Raw genomic sequence first — 20,555 nt, 5'->3', positions numbered from 1 at the left:
GTGAATATTTTAGATTAGGTGGTCAGGAAAAGCCTTACTGAGCAAGCAACAAAACTGAGATCTGAATGACAAGAATCCAGTCATGGGAAACAGGAGGAAAGACACTCCATATAAAGAGAACTGCTGATGTAGTCATCAGGTGGAGAGGAGCTAAAGAATGCTTGAGGAAGATAATTATAATTTTATATGTATATATTTATCCTTATCACTAATATATAAATAAAGTCACTGATTGAATATTCTTATTTGCTGGTATTAGCACAACTGAAGGATTATTATGTGCTAAGCATGTTTCATTTATTGTTTCAATCTTTTGTCATGAGGTTGGTACTGTTACTTCATTGTCAGATGAGTAAATTTGAAAAAAAAAAAAAAAAAAGGTAACTTGCCTTGGTCACGTAGTTACTCCATGCTAAAGCCAGGGTTTGAATCTTGCCAGTCTCATTCCAGCACCTGTGCTCCTATCCACCACCCCAGGAATCACAAATCTGTATTAGTAAAATTTTTTTGAATAGGACACAAATATATATGGGACTATCAATTTGTCTGTTAAATATTTGTCTGTTAGTTTACTGTCTTTTTTAGAAAAAACAAATAGAACTTATTTTCTATTTTAGTATACACTATGCTGTTTCCTCTGTGTGGTATAGATATATGTTTCATCTGTATTTCGACAGCAGAGACATTTTCATCATTATCAAATATCATTCTTTTGTATTTTGGTAATATACTTAATTCTAATCCCAAAATCAGCATGAAAGGCATGCTAAAGTCAACTTTTCAGGGAACTGTCATGCAATGAGAATGCTGGAGTTGAATTATATGTGCATAAATGGCTTTGACATAGTAAAAAAGAGTAATTCAGGACTTATCTGGGTGGTTACAGTATATTCAGGGAAAGTGCTCCTTTTGGTCACAACCAAAGTTCAATAAATATGAATACTCCTATATCTTCATTGCTTAGACTTTTAAGTGTAAAAGTAGTGGCCAATAGCAAATTAAAAACTCTAGTGTGTGAGTATGCACAAATGTACATAACAAAACCAACCAACCAACCAACCAAATAGCCAAAATAATCACAGCATTCTTGGCATTTACTTGGTAAAGGAATGTTTCCCAGATTCATACGATCATTAAAAATAATTTTCAGAAACCCAGAACAGAAGAACCTGGAAGTAAATTTGAAGTAACAGGATGGGTAGACCTTTCTTATTAGAAAGAAGTTTTTTTCCTCTCCCTCCTCTAGTGGTTTGAAATACCATATCTATAGCAAAGACACCCAAATCTATAATTCAGCTAACACTGCTCTCTGGAACTCTACATCGGATCTAGATCAGGTTTTCCAATTGCATCTTTAATATCTCTGTTTACGCCAGTCAGGGACCTCAAACCAAACATGTCCAAAACCCAAACTCATTTATCTTCCATTATGAAAACTGTTTCTTTTCTGGAATCCTCTCTATTTGTTAATGGTACCACCATCTATTCATCCTCCTCCACCCAAAGCCATATCCTCAGCTCACAGTCTTTTTATTTCTCACTTTTACTACTGCAACTGTCTTCTAATTAAACACTCTGTCCTACATTCTCACCTTTTTGTACCCATTTTTCAAAAAATGCAAATGTGTTCATGCTACTCCCCTTCCTGCAAGTCTTCAATGGCCCTCGGCTGACAGACCAGATTTTAAACACTGAGACGTCATTGTCTGACCCAGCTTACTTCCTGCCGCCTCTTTACTCCTGCCCTTTCACCACTCTTTGGTCAGATATAACCACCAGGTATTCTCCAAATGCACCAGGCTCTGTCACTTTTCTGAGGTTTTAAACATATTATTTGCTTTGTCATGCATACCACTGTCCCAGAAATTACAAACTGTTTTTAGAACACTAGCCCCTTAGGATATTAAGAGATATTGGGAGGGAAACAAAGTGGCTTCCATCAGGTAGCCTTAGCAAATTCATATATTATCTAATTTTTTAGAGAATCACAATGCCCATTAGCAGAGTAAAGACTCTAAAGAGTCTCATGGTAGAAATACAGTGCTTCGCAAAATTATCTGACAACTGACTGCTTTGACTATCTAATTCTCCTTAGGGACTATTTTAGGAACCCACTTTAGAAAACATTGCTTTACCCTCCTTGCTTAAAAATGCCTACTCATCCTTCAAATTCACTTCCAATGAATGCAGTGAGACAACAGAGACACAGACCAGATTCTTCAGACTACACATCCTTCTACCTCAGGACAAGAGTATTTCTCAGGGACCTCCATAAATTTCTTAATATACAAAACCCAGTCACATGCTAGTTAGGCTCAAGTCAATGAGCCAGCAACAAAAGGCACCAAAACATTTTTCTTGAAAGTGAGTTATGAAAGCTGTGTTTAGAAGCTCAAAGACATTAGCTATCAAAATATTTCTTCTTGAATATTAACTTAGAAAAGAAAATGACATGACATATTAATGTAAACTTTTGAAATATTCTGAGAACAGAGTCATAAGTAGTGTTCATCACAGTTAAAATAGATGCTCTGTTTAGTTATATACAGAAACAGCTAATTGCTTATGAGAATTCTTGAGGAAAATGCTTCAAACTTAACATTTCTAGATAACCAATGAAATATATAATATTAACATCTAAATATCTTCGCTAATGAATAGCCCTAAAATCTATCATCTGATGTTTGTGATACTTACATGGTAGCATAAGGGCATTTATGAATAACACCTACATATCTCTATACCCACAAAACAGGTGAGGAAATTTCCTCACTCTTTAAAACAGGGAAACATATCTTGGTCACTTTCAAGCCTGTTAAAGTCAGATTTGAAGTCACATACATTTCCTCCCATTATTTAGATCCTACATATATGATACGCTGAGACACCAAACATATAGAACAAAAAACACCTGGAGATGGTAGTTAGTCAAAAAGTTCCATCAATTTCTACTAGTTTACTCAAATCTTACAAACATGTAATTAGTTTTTACTTTCAAGTTAATAAAAGAAGCAAGAACTCCTCTCTTCATAAGCTAGTAGAAAACAGGTAGACTTCCTGGAGAATAGGACATTAAAATAAACACTTGTACTGATGGGCTTTAAAATCCATATGTGGATGATTCAGCAAAAGACTTTGTACTTTCATTTATAGTAAAAGAAACAACACTAGGTTAACATATGAGAATTTTAGTTGCCTTTTAAGGAATCATATCCAAACACTGAGGAAAAACATATTGGGATTAGGAATAAGAAGCAGCAAAACTATAAATAACCCATTAATTTATACAACCCACACACAAAAATAATATTTTTGCTAAAGTATACTTTGAAACACCGTAAACAACATTTCAAGAGGAAAAGGAGAGCAGTTATAAAACTAAAACTTTCACTAGAAGTGGGAAAAATTTTTTTTCTTTCTATCATTAACAGAGAAGTAAGAGGAATTTCAACAGCCAATTAATAAATATTTATTAGGTGCTAAGCACTGCTCTCAGGGTTGGGGATATAGCAGTCCCTGCTGCCACAGAACACATATTCCAGTGAAGGTAGACAGATGATACACACAAAACAAACATATACTACATCAGGGGCTAGGAAGAAAAATAGAGAAATGGGGCAAAGAGTGAGGGAGAGGAGACTTATTTTAGATAGGATGATCTGAAAGGGACTCTCTGATAAGATGACATTTGAGATCTAAATGAAGTGGTTGAGTCAGGCATATGGATTGTCTGGGGGAAGAGTTTTCCAGGCAAAGGGGATAACAAATAGAGTTAGTAAATAGGAGACTGGCAGAAGAAAAGATCAAAGAAATAGCCAGGGGCGAGAGTACGCACGGCTCTATAATCTATGTAAGAAATTTGGATCTTATTTTGAGTTAGGTGGATTTTGTGGCATTATTTGACTTTTTAGAAAAAATTTCTATAGGCAAGCAAGGGTAGAAGCAGGGAGTCTGATTAGGACACTACTGTAGTAGTCAAGGTCAGACACGATAGTTGCTCAGACTAAGGATAGGGCAATGGAAGTGGTGAGCAGTGACTAGGTTTGGTGTATATTTTAAAAACAGAGCGGACAGAATTTGGTGATGAATTAGATGCAGAGGGTAAAAGAAAGAGGAGTCAAGCATGACTCCAGAATTTTGGGCCCAAGCAACTAGAAGAACCAAAGTGTCACATGTTGAATTGCAGTAGAGGTAGAGGTATGAAGTCTAAATCCTGATGTTTTTCCATGTTTAGTGTTTAGAGTCTGAAGAAGAACCAGTAAAGGAGACTGATAAGGAGTCATTCTATGGTTTCTCAGAGGTCAACTGAAGAAAGTATATCAAGGAGAAGGGAATTATTAATTTTGTCAAACGCAGTTGATAAACCAAGGAAAATAAGGACTGACTGAGACTTGTCCATTGGATGTACTAAATGGAAGTCATTGGTGACCTTGACAACAGCAGTTTTGTAGGAGTGGTAAGGCAGAAGCCTGATTTTCATGGGTTCACGAGAGAAGGACAACTAATAAATGTACAAGGCCTAAAAGAAATAGAAAATCACCATGTTACAATAACTATAGTAATAATTGATTTGAGTAAGAATCATCAGTGGATGCTAAAACCATTGGTGAAAGACTACTGGGGAATAAGACAGTCTCAAAGTAGCTTCCCAGAGATTACCTATTATTACAAAGGAAAACGAGTATCTCTGCAATGGAGAAATGTGAGAGACACCACCTTAACCTAGTGATAAACTTATCATGAATAATGTGTCAAACTGATACCATGTTCTCCCTGCTATGGTGCACTCAGAGGGATACAACATCCACTCTGTAGCATGCTTGCCAAAAATGTTTAGGAGTCACTTTATTGCAGACCTGCCAACAGTTTAGCCACCATTTAATAAAGGAAACATATAAACCCAAATTGAGAATATTCTGTAAAACACCTGGCTGAGATTCTTAAAAAAAAAAAAGAGGCAATGTCATAAAAGACAAAAATTGGGGATAGAAAAACATATTCCATGCAAATAAAAATCAAAAGAAAGCTGGAGTAGCTAAACTCATATCAGATAAAATAGACTTTAAAGTAAAGAATGTTACAAGAGACAATGAAGGACACTACATAATCATCAAGGGATCAATCCAAGAAGAAGATATAACAATTATAAATATATATGCACCCAACATAGGAGCACCTCAATACATAAGGCAACTGCTAACAGCTATAAAAGAGGAAATCGACAGCAACACAATAATAGTGGGGGACTTTAACACCTCACTTACACCAATGGACAGATCATCCAGACAGAAAATTAATAAGGAAGCAGAAGCTTTAAATGACACAATAGACCAGATAGATTTAATTGATATTTAGAGGACATTCCATCCAAAAACAGCAGATTACACTTTCTTCTCAAGTGTACATGGAACATTCTCCAGGATAGGTCACATCCTGGGTCACAAATCAAGCCTCGGTAAATTTAAGAAAACTGAAATCATATCAAGCATCTTTTCTGACCACAACGCTATGAGATTAGAAATCAATTACAGGGAAAAAAACTATAAAAAACACAAACACCTGGAGGCTAAACAATACGTTACTAAATAACCAAGAGATCACTGAAGAAATCAAAGAGGAAATCAAAAAATACCTAGAGACAAATGACAACGAAAACACGACGACCCAAAACCTATGGGATGCAGCAAAAGCAGTTCTAAGAGGGAAGTTTATAACAATACAATCCTACCTCAAGAAACAAGAAAAATCTCAAATAAACAAACTAAACTTACACCTAAAGGAACTAGAGAAAGAAGAACAAACAAAACCCAAAGTTAGTAGAAGGAAAGAAATCATAAAGATCAGAGCAGAAATAAATGAAATAGAAACAAAGAAAACAATAGCAAAGATCAATAAAACTAAAAGCTGGTTCTTTGAGAAGATAAACAAAATAGATAAACCTTTAGCCAGACTCATCAAGAAAAAGAGGGAGAATTTAAATCAATAAAATTAGAAATGAAAAAGGAGAAATTACAATGGACACTGCAGAAATACAAAGCATCCTAAGAGACTACTACAAGCAACTTTATGCCAATAAAATGGACAACCTGGAAAAAGTGGATAAATTCTTAGAAAGGTATAACCTTCTAAGACTGAACCAGGAAGAAACAGAAAACATGAATAGACCAATCATAAGTAATGAAATTGAAACTGTGATTAAAAATCTTCCAACAAACAAAAGTCCAGGACCAGATGGCTTCACAGGTGAATTCTATCAAACATTTAGAGAAGAGCTCCATCCTTCTCAAACTCTTCCAAAAAATTGCAGAGGAAGGAACACTCCCAAACTCATTCTATGAGGCCACCATCACCCTGATACCAAAGCCAGACAAAGATACTACAAAAAAAGAAAATTACAGACCAATATCACTGATGAATATAGATGCCAAAATCCTCAGCAAAATACTAGCAAACAGAATCCAACAACACATTAAAAGGATCATACACCATGATCAAGTGGGATTTATCCCAGAGATGCAAGGATTCTTCAATATATGCAAATCAATCAATGTGATAAACCATATTAACAAATTGAAGAATAGAAACCATATGATCACCTCAATAGATGTAGAAAAAGCTTTTGACAAAATTTAACACCCATTTCTGATAAAAACTCTCCAGAAAGTGGGCATAGAGGGAACCTACCTTAACATAATAAAGGCCATATAGGACAAACCCACAGCAAACATCATTCTCAATGGTGAAAAATTGAAACCGTTTCCTCTAAGATCAGGAACAAGACAAGGATGTCCACTCTCACCACTATTATTCAACATAGTTTTGGAAGTCCTAGCCACAGCAACCAGAGAAGAAAAAGAAATAAAGGAATACAAATTGGAAAAGAAGAAGTAAAACTGTCACTGTTTGCAGATGACATAATACTATACATAGAGAATCTTAAAGATGCCACCAGAAAACTACTAGAGCTAATCAATGAATCTGGTAAAGTTGCGGGATACAAAATTAATGCAAGGAGATCTCTTGCATTCCTATACACTAACAGCAAAAGATCAGAAAGAGAGATTAAGGAAACAATCCCATTCACCACTGCAACAAAAAGAATAAAATACCTAGGAATAAACCTACCTAAGAGGTAAAAGACCTGTACTCAGAAAACTATAAGACACTGATGAAAGAAATTAAAGATGACATGAACAGATGGAGAGATATACCATGTTCTTGGATTGGAAGAATCAATATTGTGAAAATGACTATACTACCCAAAGCAATCTACAGATTCAATGCAATCCCTATCAAATTACCAATGGCATTTTTTATAGAACTAGAACAAAAAAATCTTAAAATTTGTATGGAGACACAAAAGACCCCGAATAGCCAAAGAAATCTTGAGGGAAGAAAATGGAGCTGGAGGAATCAGACACCCTGGCTTCTGACTATACTACAAAGCTTCAGCAATCAAGACAATATGGTACTGGCACAAAAACAGAAATGTAGATCAATGGAACAGGATAGAAAGCCCAGAGATAAAACCACACACATATGGTCAACTAATCTATGACAAAGGAGGAAAGGATATACAATGGAGAAAAGACAGTCTCTTCAATAAGTGGTGCTGGGAAAACTGGACAGCCACATGTAGAAAAATGAAATTAGAACACTCCCTGACACCATACACAAAAATAAACTCAAAATGGATTAAAGACCTAAAGGTAAGACCAGACACTACAAAACTCTTAGAGGAAAACATAGGAAGAACACTCTCTGACATAAATCACAGCAAGATCTTTTTTGACCCACCTCCTAGAGTAATGGAAGTAAAACCAAAAATAAACAAATGTGACCTAATGAAACTTAAAAGCTTTTGCACAGCAAAGGAAAACTATGAACAAGATGAAAAGACGACCCTCAGAATGGGAGAAAATATTTGCAAACGAATCAAGGGACAAAGGATTGATCTCCAAAATATATAAACAGCTCATACAGCTCAATATTAAAAAAAAAAATAACCCAATTAGAAAATGGGCAGAAGACCTCAACAGACATTTCTCCAAAGAAGACATGCAGATGGCCAAGAGGCATATGAAAAGCTCTTCAACATCACTAAATATTAGAGAAATGCAAATCAAAACTACAATGAGGTATCACCTCACACTGGTCAGAATGGCCATTATCAAAAAAATCCAGAAACAATAAATGCTAGAAAGGGTGTGGTGAAAAGGGAACCCTCCTGCACTGTTGGTGGGAATGTAAATTGATATAGTCACTATGGAGAACAGTATGGAGTTTCCTTAAAAAACTAAAAATAGAATTACCATATGACCCAGCATTCCCACTATTGGGCATACACCCAGAGAAAACCATAATTCAGAAAGACACATGCACCCCGATGTTCACTGCAGCACTATTTACAATAGCCAAGTCATGGAAGCAACCTAAATGCCCATCGACAGACCAATGGATAAAGAAGATGTATTACATATATACAATGGAATATTACTCCGCCATAAAAAGGAATGAAATTGGGTCATTTGCAGAGACGTGCATGGACCTAGAGACTGTCATACAGAGTGAAGTAAGTCAGAAAGAGGAAAACAAATACTGTATATTAATGCATATATGTGGAATCTAGAAAAATGGTACAGATGCACCAGTTTGCAAGGCAGAAATAGAGACACAGATGTAGAGAACAAATGTATGGACACCAAGGGGGGAAAGCAGGGGTGGTGGTGGTGGTGGTGGGATGAATTGGGAGACTGGGATTGACATACATACACTAGTATGTATAAAGTAGATAACTAAGAAGAACCTGCTGTATAAAAAAATAAAATAAAATAAAATTCAAAAAAAAAAGACAAAAATTATAAAGATCAGCATTCTAGATTAAAGGAAACTAAAGATATATCACAACTAAAAGCAATGCACAATCCTTGATTGGATACTGGGTATTAAAAGAGAGGGAGAAAGTGTTATTGAACAATTGGGAAAATTTAAATATGGTTAGTAAATTTGATAATATGGTTGTACTAGTGTTAAATTTCCTGTAAGTATTGGATTATGGTTATCTAGGAGAATGCCCTTGTTCTTAGGAGATACTTTTATTCTGTGAATTAAGAGAGAAGGGGAGGAAGTATAAAAATTTGAAGAGAGAAGATATATGGAAAAGTTATACATACTGAGTTGACTCAGAAATTCTTAGATAAGGATTATTAGTCCTAAGGACCCAAAGATCTATATAATTGTAAAAATGGAAGAAATCCTAGAACGCATCATCTAATCCTGTCATTTTGTAGATAAAGAAATGGAGACTTGGATATCTTTTTATAATTGATAGGTTGAGAGCAGGAAAAACAGAATATGTAGAGATAATGAACACGGTTAACTGGCCAAATATAACAATAGTACTAAGAATATAAACCATTTATTGGAATCTCCTTACATGACACTACCATGATAAGTACTTTGTATACGTTATCTCCTGTATCGAAAACTACTTATATAAAAAACGTATAAAAAGTATACATATTAACTTCCATTTTCCATATGAATAAAAGAGGTTCAAAAAGTTTAGATACCAACCGCAAAGTCATATAGCTATTTTCATCAGTTGATGGAATTTACATTTTTACTGCAGTTATCACAGTCTTATTTTAAGGAATTCTCAATGAGACTTCAAACTCTTATATCTTATCCAGCTCTATACTGATTTCATACTTCCTTGTACCAAGTAGATTATCAAATATGCTTATTGAATCAAACACTTTAGTAACCTGAAGGCTATTAAGAAATCTAAGACTATTCAGGGCATAGTGCTGATCATCAGATACTTAAGAGAAAAGGAGAGGTGAATGAAGAAGAAACAGCAGCAGAAACCGAAGAAGTGAATATTATGCAAAATCAACCTGAGTTTCTCCAGTGATTAAACACACAGATGAAGCAAACTGGACTCAATGTTGCTTGATATTAAAACATTTCTAACAGAGGCAACGAAAAAATTTCTAAGAAAACAATGTTTCATACATATATGAACAATTAAGGCTTACCTACTGAGAGGCAAGCTAGAGTAGGCAGAAGGAAGGGGTCTGAATTAACTGGTAATTTATAAACTCTCACATAACAAGGGGGAGCTTTAAGAGTGAAACTCATTGCTTTACTTTACTGCAGTGCCAGCCTTTTAATCCCTTCCTGACCTATTTTTATTCAGCACTGAAAAGGGTACATTGTTTGATTTGGGTATTAGCTTTTAAGGAGATTAGTTTCCAGGAGTAAAGCATTTTGCATATAAAGAGAGACCCTCATACAAGGCATCTGAGTGTACTCTGTTCCGAAATCACCTGTTAAAAAGAAATAAAAAACAACGTAGAATCTAATATTCATTCCCTCCCAAAATTACAGATGAAATTAAAATTATTGTGTATGAAAAAATATTTCTCCAAGAAATATTTGAAAACCTTTCAAAATATATATGTGCCTTCTATAGTTTTAACCAGAAGGAAGCTGAATCCTTTTATTCATAAGCAAGAAATGAAAATTAATAGGTTTTTCTTCTTAATCATGGATGTCAATCTGCATTAGATTATTAATTATGGATTATAATGCAATTAAAATACAAACACAATGGGGAAATACATAAAGCTTCCTAAATCTTCACATAATTTAATTTTCCTTAGAGACTTCTGGCTTGATCTTATCCCTTCAGAAAAATTTGTCCATATATCCAAGTGAGTACAGATTATTTTTTTCTCAGCCCTAATAGTTCTGATACCCCTTTTATAACAATTGTTTCATAATATTCTCCTTCACTATTCTGAAGTAAAATGCAAAGATAATATAGCTTACCTACCTATATAATCTAAATAAAAATAATCACTTAGCTATAATATAAAGAAGTAAAATATTTTATAGAAGGATAGTACTGTAATATGCCTAGTCATTACTAGAGGACCAAAATGTCCACTCAAATTTCTAAAACACTCTCAGGGCTTAACATTAAATATCACAACATGTAAATTCTCTGAATTAGGTGAACTTTTCTCTAGAATTTAAGGCAGTGTTTTGTTACTGGAATTTTGCTCTTTATTCACCCAAAGCACCATAAGTTTTAGGAAACAGGTTTTCACAGAGCATATCATAATTTAGGGGATTTGACTTCTACTTGAAAAATTCCCCCCTATAAAAACCATCTTATGTACATTAGTACCCAACATTCCAGTATAAAGGAGTTTCTTTAGGTAAGTAAACTCATAAATTTTGGTTTTTAAATGAGCTCCCTGATATAGCCATCTGGTTATTTTTACGTTTCTTTTTAATAATGATAATGAATCACATATCTGATATCTTTGGAAATATTTCTCATAACTAAAATTTTCTAGATAACTAAAACATAATTTTCTTAAGAAGTAAAATTTTTTATTATTAAATATTTCATACATACAACTGTATTTTATATATGTATATTATAAATACTACTACTGGTAATAAAATGAATACTGGGGTATCCAATACCTAACCTAAGAAATAGAACATTACTATTTCTCTTGAAATCCTATGTATATTTCACTACCCAAATGTAGCTCTCACCTTTCCCTGCCCTAAGGCAATCAGTATCCTGAATTTTGTGCTTGCCATTGTATTGGCTTTCTTTTTAGTTTTGCCACATAGATGTATAACCCTAATACTATATTATTAAGTTTTGAATACTTCTAAATTGTAGGTAAATGGAATTATATTTTATAAATTATTTTTGCAAATTGCATTTTTCACTGTTTTCTAAGGTTCATCCATGTATACATATGAAGCTATACTTTGTTTTCACTATGCTAAGTATTCCACTGTAGAGCTGTAATATAATTTATCTATTTTCCTGTTGCTAGTCATTTGGAATGCTTCATTTTTTTTGCAATTACAAACAACTGAAAACATCTTCTACAACTTTGGAATTTCTTAAGATGGCTGCATATTTGTTAGCCCTCTTTTAAAAACTTGAATACAATTAAAATTTTCCTTACTGAGTCCAAGACATACTTATGACTACCAATTATATACGATCCAGCATTATAATAATGCCCTCAGAGGTTATAGAGATGTATATTCTATACATATGTGTATTTTTACTAGAATTAGTAAATTTTGTCTGCTTTTTATAGTACTTCTCTCTTACTCTCCAGCTATTGGAAAGAAACTTCTTGCTGCTACAATGTTTATTCTAACATTCTCTATTTTCAATTTCCTCCCTGTAGGCCTGGAGCCTAGCCAATGAAATCTGAGTACAGTGCCAACAAGAAGAAAAAATAGATTATGAGTGAAAGACCAAATGGGAGCTTTTCTAGAGTGAATGTGATAAAATGGTATTATGGAAGGAACAAAGGTTTTGGTATTTCAAGTCTGGCTCAGGCATTTATTAGCTGTCTGACCTTGTCAAGTTACCAGATCTTTCTGACAGCATTTGCTTTCTCATCTGTAAAATGTACATAACAATCCTATCTGATAGGATTATTATGAGAAATAAATCGTACCATAGCATAGTCCCAGCTAAGCCACTGGCCTTCAGTAAATGTAGGTTGCTTTTCCTTCATATCTACTTTACATTAGAGTGTGGTATTTGCCCAACTATTGTACTTCAAGAGACCAGTTACTTTTTGGCTTAAACCCAGCTCAGAGATGTGCTCTATCCAGTTCCAGACATATGACATCCATGGAAGTGGGGCATTATTATAGCTTTAAAAATCACAGCAAGCACCTCATAAATGTTAAGAAGCAGAACTGCTACTGCAGAAAAACTGGTTTATGACTTAAAAACTTCTCAAATGCAAAAAAGATAGGCAAAGAAAAAAAGTTAAAGAAAAGAAAGAACTGAGGAATGTGGTGAAGAGACAATGAAAAGTCAATTTGTGGATAACCAGTGCTCCTGACAAGAAGACCAGAATAAACGGAATGAAAATTTTATTTGAAGAAATATTGTCTGGAGGGAAATAAATCTTCCTAGACAGATTATGAATTATACTTGAAAGAACTCACCTGCTACTGCAAAGTTAATAAAAGTCTATTGCTTTTCCTAAGAAAAAAAATTGAACTTAAGACGGAATTTGATAAGATGAAAAACTTTAAGTATTATGGCATGAAGGCAGGATAACTGTTTATCTACATATATACAAAAGACAGTTCGCCTTCAGATTTCTCTACAGGATTACATGACACATAAGAGAGCAATATTTAAAGAGTTTTGAAAGAAGACAGTTGTGGCTTAAGAATTCTTTACACAGCAACTTTTACCTATATGAAGGCAATAGAACCATCTTCTCTAATATACAAGTGTTTAGAGAGTCTACTACCCTCTCTGGGGAAATGAAGAAACAAAAAGCAATGTCAGGCTCTAGTTAGTCCGAATAGTTTTTATATAGTATCTCATTTCATCCTCATAATATTATCTTCATTTTACAAGTGAAGATATTCTCATTAATATTATTCTTATTTTACAATTGGGGAAATCCCTCATTATCCTTATTTTACAATTGAGGAAATAGCATGCTCAGAAAGTTAAACTTGCCCAGTCACATAGCTAATAAGTACAAAAAACAAGTACTAGAAACCACGTCCATCAGACTCCATCAATTTGGCTTTGTAGGCACCCACTGAATGTCTGCTGGAAGAGAAAATTATAAAAAGAGAAGACAGAAAAGTAGACATAAATTATTATAAGAAAATGACAGGTGGTTTTATGTAACCTTGGTGTGGATAGCCTTTCTAAATCTGGCACCAAAAGCTTGCTTCTAATTTTATTTACTTTAAATTTTTGTTCCTGACATAATACCCATTTCTCTCTTTGTTAAAAAATCAGAGACTATTTCAGGAGTGTGAATCAAATAATATATTGATGAACTTCATACAGAAGTCCTACCACCCATAATAGATAACTATTTACTTCTTAATTCAATGTTATAAAATTAGATTAGATGTGGTGGCCCCCAAGCTGTAAGCTTATTCAGCTTTCTGCTTTCCGGAGAACTGCTTGTCTCTTTCTTGGTATGCACTCCTGACGCTGCGGTATTGAGCGTAAAAAAGGAAAATGGCTTGCGGCCAGTTTCGTTCCAGGTGCCTGCTCTGGATCTAAGAGCCCCTGGTTGTTCCCCAGAAGAAGGACGTGCTGCCCTGAGGGGGAAGTCTGTATCTCCAAAGAATGGCCCATAAGGCATGCTGACGCATAGATAGTGGCGCATAGATAGTGGCGACAGAATTATGTGGAAATACAAGGTTTACTGATTTATTGTCTAATATTCCTTCCGTACTAAACCTATATATACATTCATGCTCTTTGAATAAACTTGCCTTGCAACCATCAGTTGCCTTGGCCCTTCTGACCCCATACTGGTGCTTTTCAGTTCCTTACCCCTCACCGCCAGGAACTTCTAGCTTTCTGCAGCCGGTCTGCGGCAATTAGAGTTTAAACCTGTCATTTTATCTTGTCATTTTATTAAAGAAATTTTGAAGAAAAGATGAAAAAAGAGGGAGAGGAGGAGGAGGAAGAGAAGGAAAACCATCTTAATACAAAATCCCTAACACAATCCACTTAATAAGGTCTGCAAACATTCATCTTGATATCGCTAAGGCCTGGCATAGAATGAAAACATCAAATGGAGTCAATTCTCATTATTCACAGATTCTGTATTTGTCAATTTTCTTACTCACTAAAATTTATTTGTAACCTCAAAATCAATACTTGTGGTGCTTTTGTAGTCATTTGTGGACATGCACAGAGCAGCAAAAACAATGAGTTGCCTGATACACACGTTCCCAGCTGAGGTTGAACGAGGCGATGATCTGCCTTCATGTTTCAGCTATCATACTGTAAACAAGTGTCCTTTTCATGTTCTATTTGGTCCCATATTTTCATGCTTTTTTGTTGGTGATTTTGCGATTTAAAATGGCTCCCAAGCATAGTGCTGAAGTACTGTCTAGTGTTCTAAGTGCAAGAAGGTTGTGATGTGCCTTATGGAGAAAATACATGCAGTAGATAAGCTTTGTTCAGGCACGCATTATAGTGCTGTTGGCTGTGAGTTCAAAGTTAGTCAACAGTATATATTAAATAAGGTGTCTTTAAACAGAAACACACATAAAGTTATGTACGCTCAGCTGACAAAAATGTGACCAGAGGCTTGCAGGAACCTAATCCTATATTCTTCCAAGAGCAATGGTTCAGTTTCTGCTAAACTGATTGCAGTGATTTTTATAGAACATAACTACTATGAATAATGGAATTTACTGTCTTTATTGGGCAAATATTATGCATCAACAGCAACTGATATCATTTTTGAATATTCCCTTCCACACTTTACCTCTCGGTGAAATAATTTAAAATATTTTAGCATTTTGTGTTGTGAATTTATAAAAATCATTACTTTACTTTATAAGAATAAAATGGATATTTCTAATTTTTCTTCATGTCCATGCCTGAAAGAAATTTCTAACTCAAGATTCTTTAAACCTAGAAAAGTCCCCAAGAAATCATAGTGACAGGAGGCAAAACTGCTTACATGGTATTTACAAATTTTTACATAAGGTCAAAAAAAGGGATTTTACAACCTTCTGTGAAACCTACTTCAATGGCTAATATCTCTTGCTTCTAATTTAAATTTATTCCATAAGCATTTATTTCTACCATCGACCATGCACTGTGATATATCCCAGAGGTCACAAAGATGAATATGATATAGTCACTACCCTTTGGGATCTCAAAGTGTAGGGAAGGCTATATATAGGAACAGGCAGGTAAACAGACCATTATAATGCACTGTGGTAAGTCCTAAAACAAAACTACATAATGAGTGCTATGAAAGCATATATGAGAAGTACTCTCCTCTGGGTATCTCTGTGTGTGTGTGGGTGTGTGTTTGTGCGTTGGGGGGATGAGAGAAAAGGAGGGAAGTCTGGGAACAACTTCTGAGGGTGACTAAACCTGAGCAGGTGACAGCTAGACAGAAAAGTGGTAGAAGGGATGAAGAAGAGATGAAGAATTTGAGAAATAAGTAGAATGGTCAAATGAGAATGAGGGAGAGGGTAAGAACTGAAGATGCCGCCCATGTTTCTAACTTGGGAAATTAAGGAGATGTTAACACTGCACTCTTAATAGAAGAGAAACAGTTTTAAAAGGAAGGACAGACCACAGGAATGGAATTGAGCATATGGGCAGAGGAAATGATGGGTTCAGCTTTTGGCATGTCCAATTTTTGGTACAATGGGACCTTCACCAGAGACAACAAAACACTCTTGGAAATATAGATCAGGAGCTCAGAAGAGAAATGAATTTAAGAGTTAACAGCACATATGTGGTGATCGAAGCCATGGAAGTAAGATAAAGTGTCCCAAGTAGAATGTGGGATTTAGAAGAGAAGAAAGTGGAATCAGACCCTAGGGAATACTAATATTTAAAGAGCACAGCAAGGAAGAGAAGTCACTGAAGAAGACTGGGTAAAGTCACAACCAGGAGAGCATACTGACACAGATGCAAGAGCAAGAGCCTGGATTATTACCAAGGAGGGGCTGAATAACAGTAATACATGCCACAGAGAGGTTTAGTGAGTTAAGAACTGAAACATGTTCAATGAATTTGACAGAGGGGAGGTCATCCTAGAGAGATGACTCTAGGCAGCTTAGTTTCAGCAAAGTGATGCAAAGAGCGGGCAGACTGCAGCAAGTTTAAGAGTAAAAGAGATGTGAGGAAAGAGACACAGCGTAGACCCACTTTCAAAGAGCTAAGCTTTGAAGCCAAAGGGGAGACATGGGAGAGAAGAGGTTTTATGGTAAAGACACTCAGGAAATGATAGGGATGGGATTAGCCTAAGCCAGTAGAGACAGTATCTTTCTGAGCTAAGATTGCCATGAAGTTGAGGGAGTTCCTGTTTTCCAACATGTGAGTTTCATGCTCCGTACTCTTAGCAAACTTTCTTTAGAATTCCATTCCTTTCTGAAGTACAGTACACTAACATAACATGTGATATTACCCCAACTACTTATATACATATTCCAAAGAGAGAGAGAGAACAGGAAAGTAAAAGGCAAGAAGAAAGGTGAAGTAGTGGGAAAGAATATGAGTTACATTTTCTAACAAACTATCTAATAAGTCTGAGCACCAAACTCCTGAGAGACATGCTGCTGTCTGTGTACCTATACTGACAAACTAGGCCTCCTTTGCTCAATCCCAAACACAACCCACGTATCTTCATCTCTTACTGCTCCCTCCCCAATCTTCCTCCATACCCTAATGGGTCTTTTTGAGGTGATGTAACCTTTCTTGCCTAGAAAGAAATGGAGTCAGCACAGTGGGCTGTAAGAACTTCTTTGAAGGCACTTTTCTGCTGGGATGGCTGGCAAGAACTCTACTATACATGAAAGTGACTCTAAGCCACATAAATATAGACCCCAAATCCAAACTAAATGTATATTCAATCCAATTTCCTCTTAGCCAGATCCAAAAAATACCCATATACAAATCTGTAGCTTTTTAAAAGTTGGCAAATAATTTAAAAAGTGTTTTAGCAGTGTGTGGGCCAAGGAACACAAGTGTGTTTTCATCTGGCTTAAGGGGCACCAGTTTGTGACTTTCACACCACAAACCAAAAGTAAAAAGGTGGGGAGGGGGCAAGAAAATGTGATAAAGCTAGCAAAATTCAGAAAAAGAGAAAACTAAACATAATAAGAAACAATGATCAAAAAAAAAAAAAAAGCTAGATGGCTTAAATAAGATCAAATGTGGTAAATGTTATATCTGGCTACCATAAGATATGGATGTTCAGAATTAACAATAATAAAAAAGACAACAATTCAACTAAAATAAAATGATAGGGGAAAATGGAAATAAATGGGTGAATAACAATATTCCAGGTAAAAAGCTAGCAAAAAAAAAAAGGAGTTGCAATATTAATGTCAGATAAAAGAAGTCAAGGCTAAAATAATCAACAAGCACTCTAATGAAAGGTAGACTATATGACATGCAGCAGTTTTGAATTTTTATGAACAAATGGCAAAGTATCGAAGTATATCAAATAAATAATTTAGAATGAAAGAAGACTTTGACAAACCATTATCAAAGTGGAAACTATAACACACATTTTACAATTTAATCAATAAAATATAAGTAAGGGGACTGAATGTTTAAATAATGAACCAGGTAAACTATCTATAGGTATATGTTTATATGTATGTGTACATATATAGGCAATTGGCTGGAGCCAAGGAGTGAATGACCTCCCTATCTAAGTGTATGTGGGGGTAGGCTTCTTACTCAGCTTCACCCAGCTATTCCCAGGGAGATTATAGGCCTAATGTTCCTAGGTATTTCAAAAGAATCTAAGATATTTTATTTATGAACACATACATGTGCACACATATGAACTTTCTGTCCAGCATAGACAGAATACACATTTTTGAATGAGCATTGAAAACTGATCATGCACTGGTTTAGAGATTCTGATCATAATGCAATAAAAACTGTCATAAAGTCATCAAAACAAACAAATACTAAGCAAGCACCTGGAAATTGAAAACACTCCATAAATAACTATAGTATGGTATGCAAAAACCTCACGGTAACCACAAACCAAAAATCCATAATAGATATAAACACAAAAAAGAAAAACGAATCCAAACACCATGATCCAAAACCTGTGGGACACAGAAAAAGCAGTTCTAAGAAGGAAGTTTATAGTGATACAAGCTTACCTCAGGAAACAAGGAAAGTCTCAAACAACCTAATCTTACACCTAAAGCAACTAGAGAAAGGAGAACCAACAAAACCCAAAGTTAGTAGAAGGAAAGAAATCATAAAGATCAGAACAGAAATAAATGAAATAGAGGCTAAAAAAAATTAGAAAGATCAATGAAACTAAAATCTGGCTTTATCTTTGAAAAGTTAAACAAAATTGATAAACCTTTAGCCAGACTTATCAAGAAAAAAAGGGAGAGGGCCCAAATCAATAAAATCAGAAATGAAAAAGAAGTTACAACCAACACCACCGAAATACAAAGGATCATAAGAGACTACTATGAGCAACTATATGCCAATAAAATGGACAACTTAGAAGAAATGGACAAATTCTTAGAAAGGTACAATCTCCTAAGACTGAACCAGGAAAACATAGAAAATATGAACAGACCAATTACCAGTAATGAAATTGAACCAGTAATTTAAAAACCCTCAAAAAACAAAAGTCCATGGACCAGATGGCTTCACAGGCGAATTCTATCAAACATTTAGAGAAGAGTTAACACCTGTCCTTCTGAAACTATTCCAAAAAATCGAAGAGGAAGGAAAACTTCCGAACTCATTCTATGAGTCCACCATCACCTTGATACCCAAACCAGACAAAGATGCCACAAGAAAAGAAAATTACAGGCCAATATCACTGATGAACATAGATGCAAAAGTCCTCAACAAAATACTAGCAAACTGACTCCAACAATACATTAAAAGGATCATAGACCATGATCAAGTGGGATTTATCCCAGGGATGTAAGGATTTTTCAGTATCCACAAATCAATCAATATGATACACCACATTAACAAACTGAAGAATAAAAGCCATATGATTATCTCAATAGATGCAGAAAAAGCTTCTGATAAAATTCAACATCCATTTACAATTAAAAACTCTCCAGAAAGTGGGCATAGTGGGAACATACCTCAACATAATAAAGGCCATATATGATGAACTCACAGGTAACATCATACTCAACAGTGAAAAGCTGAAAGCATTTCCTCTAAGATCAGGAACAAGACAAGGATGTCTTCTCTCACCACGTTTATTCAACATAGTTTTGGAAGTCCTAGCCACAGCAATTAGAGAAGAAAAAGAAATAAAAGGAATCCAAATTGAAAAAGAAGAAGTAAAACTGTCACTGTTTGCAGATGACATGCTATACATAGAAAATCCTAAAGATGCTACCAGAAAACTACTAGAGCTCATCAATGAATTTGGTAAAGTTGCAGGATACAAAATTAATACACAGAAATCTCTTGCATTCCTATACACTAATAACAAAAGAGCAGAAAGAGAAATTAAGGAAACAATCCCATTTACCATCACATCCAAAAGAATAAAACACCTAGGAATAAACCTACCTACGGAGGCAAAAGACCTGTACTCCAAAAACTATAAGATGCTGATAAAAGAAATTGAAGACAACACAGCAAATAGAAAGATATACCCTGCTCTTGGATTGGAAGAATCAATACTGTTAATGACTATACTGCCCAAGGCAGTCTAAAGATTCAATGCAATCCCTATCAAACAATCAAAGGCATTTTTCACAGAACTAGAACACAACGTTTTTTTAATGTGTATGCAAACATGAAAGATCCCGAATAGTCAAAGCAATCTTGTGAAAGAAAAACAGAGCTGGAGAAATCAGGCTCCCTGATTTCGGACTATACTACAAAGCTACGGTCATCAAAACAGTATGGTACCAGCTCAAAAAGAGACACATGGATCAATGGAACAGGATAAAAAGCCCAGAAATAAACCCACACACTTATAGTCAATTAACCTATGACAAAGGAGGTAGGA

At 35.0% G+C, this 20,555-nt stretch overlaps 1 protein-coding gene and 1 long non-coding RNA gene across 11 annotated transcripts in view; one reads left to right on the top strand and one right to left on the bottom strand.

Annotated features, from left to right (window-relative positions):
* Positions 1-20,555, bottom strand: part of GSTCD (glutathione S-transferase C-terminal domain containing) — a 136,912-nt gene that overhangs the window by 43,960 nt on the left and 72,397 nt on the right. The gene's annotated exons all lie outside the window — the stretch shown is intronic.
* LOC309627301 lies at positions 6,238-19,183 on the top strand. The gene is made up of 2 exons (XR_014243662.1): positions 6,238-13,951; positions 14,437-19,183. It is a non-coding gene; the product is annotated as an uncharacterized lncRNA (long non-coding RNA).

The sequence above is a fragment of the Balaenoptera borealis genome (assembly GCF_965194805.1).
Source record: "Balaenoptera borealis genome assembly, chromosome: 4".
Lineage (NCBI taxonomy): Eukaryota > Metazoa > Chordata > Mammalia > Artiodactyla > Balaenopteridae > Balaenoptera > Balaenoptera borealis.
This window is presented reverse-complemented; position numbering and strand designations above follow the sequence as displayed.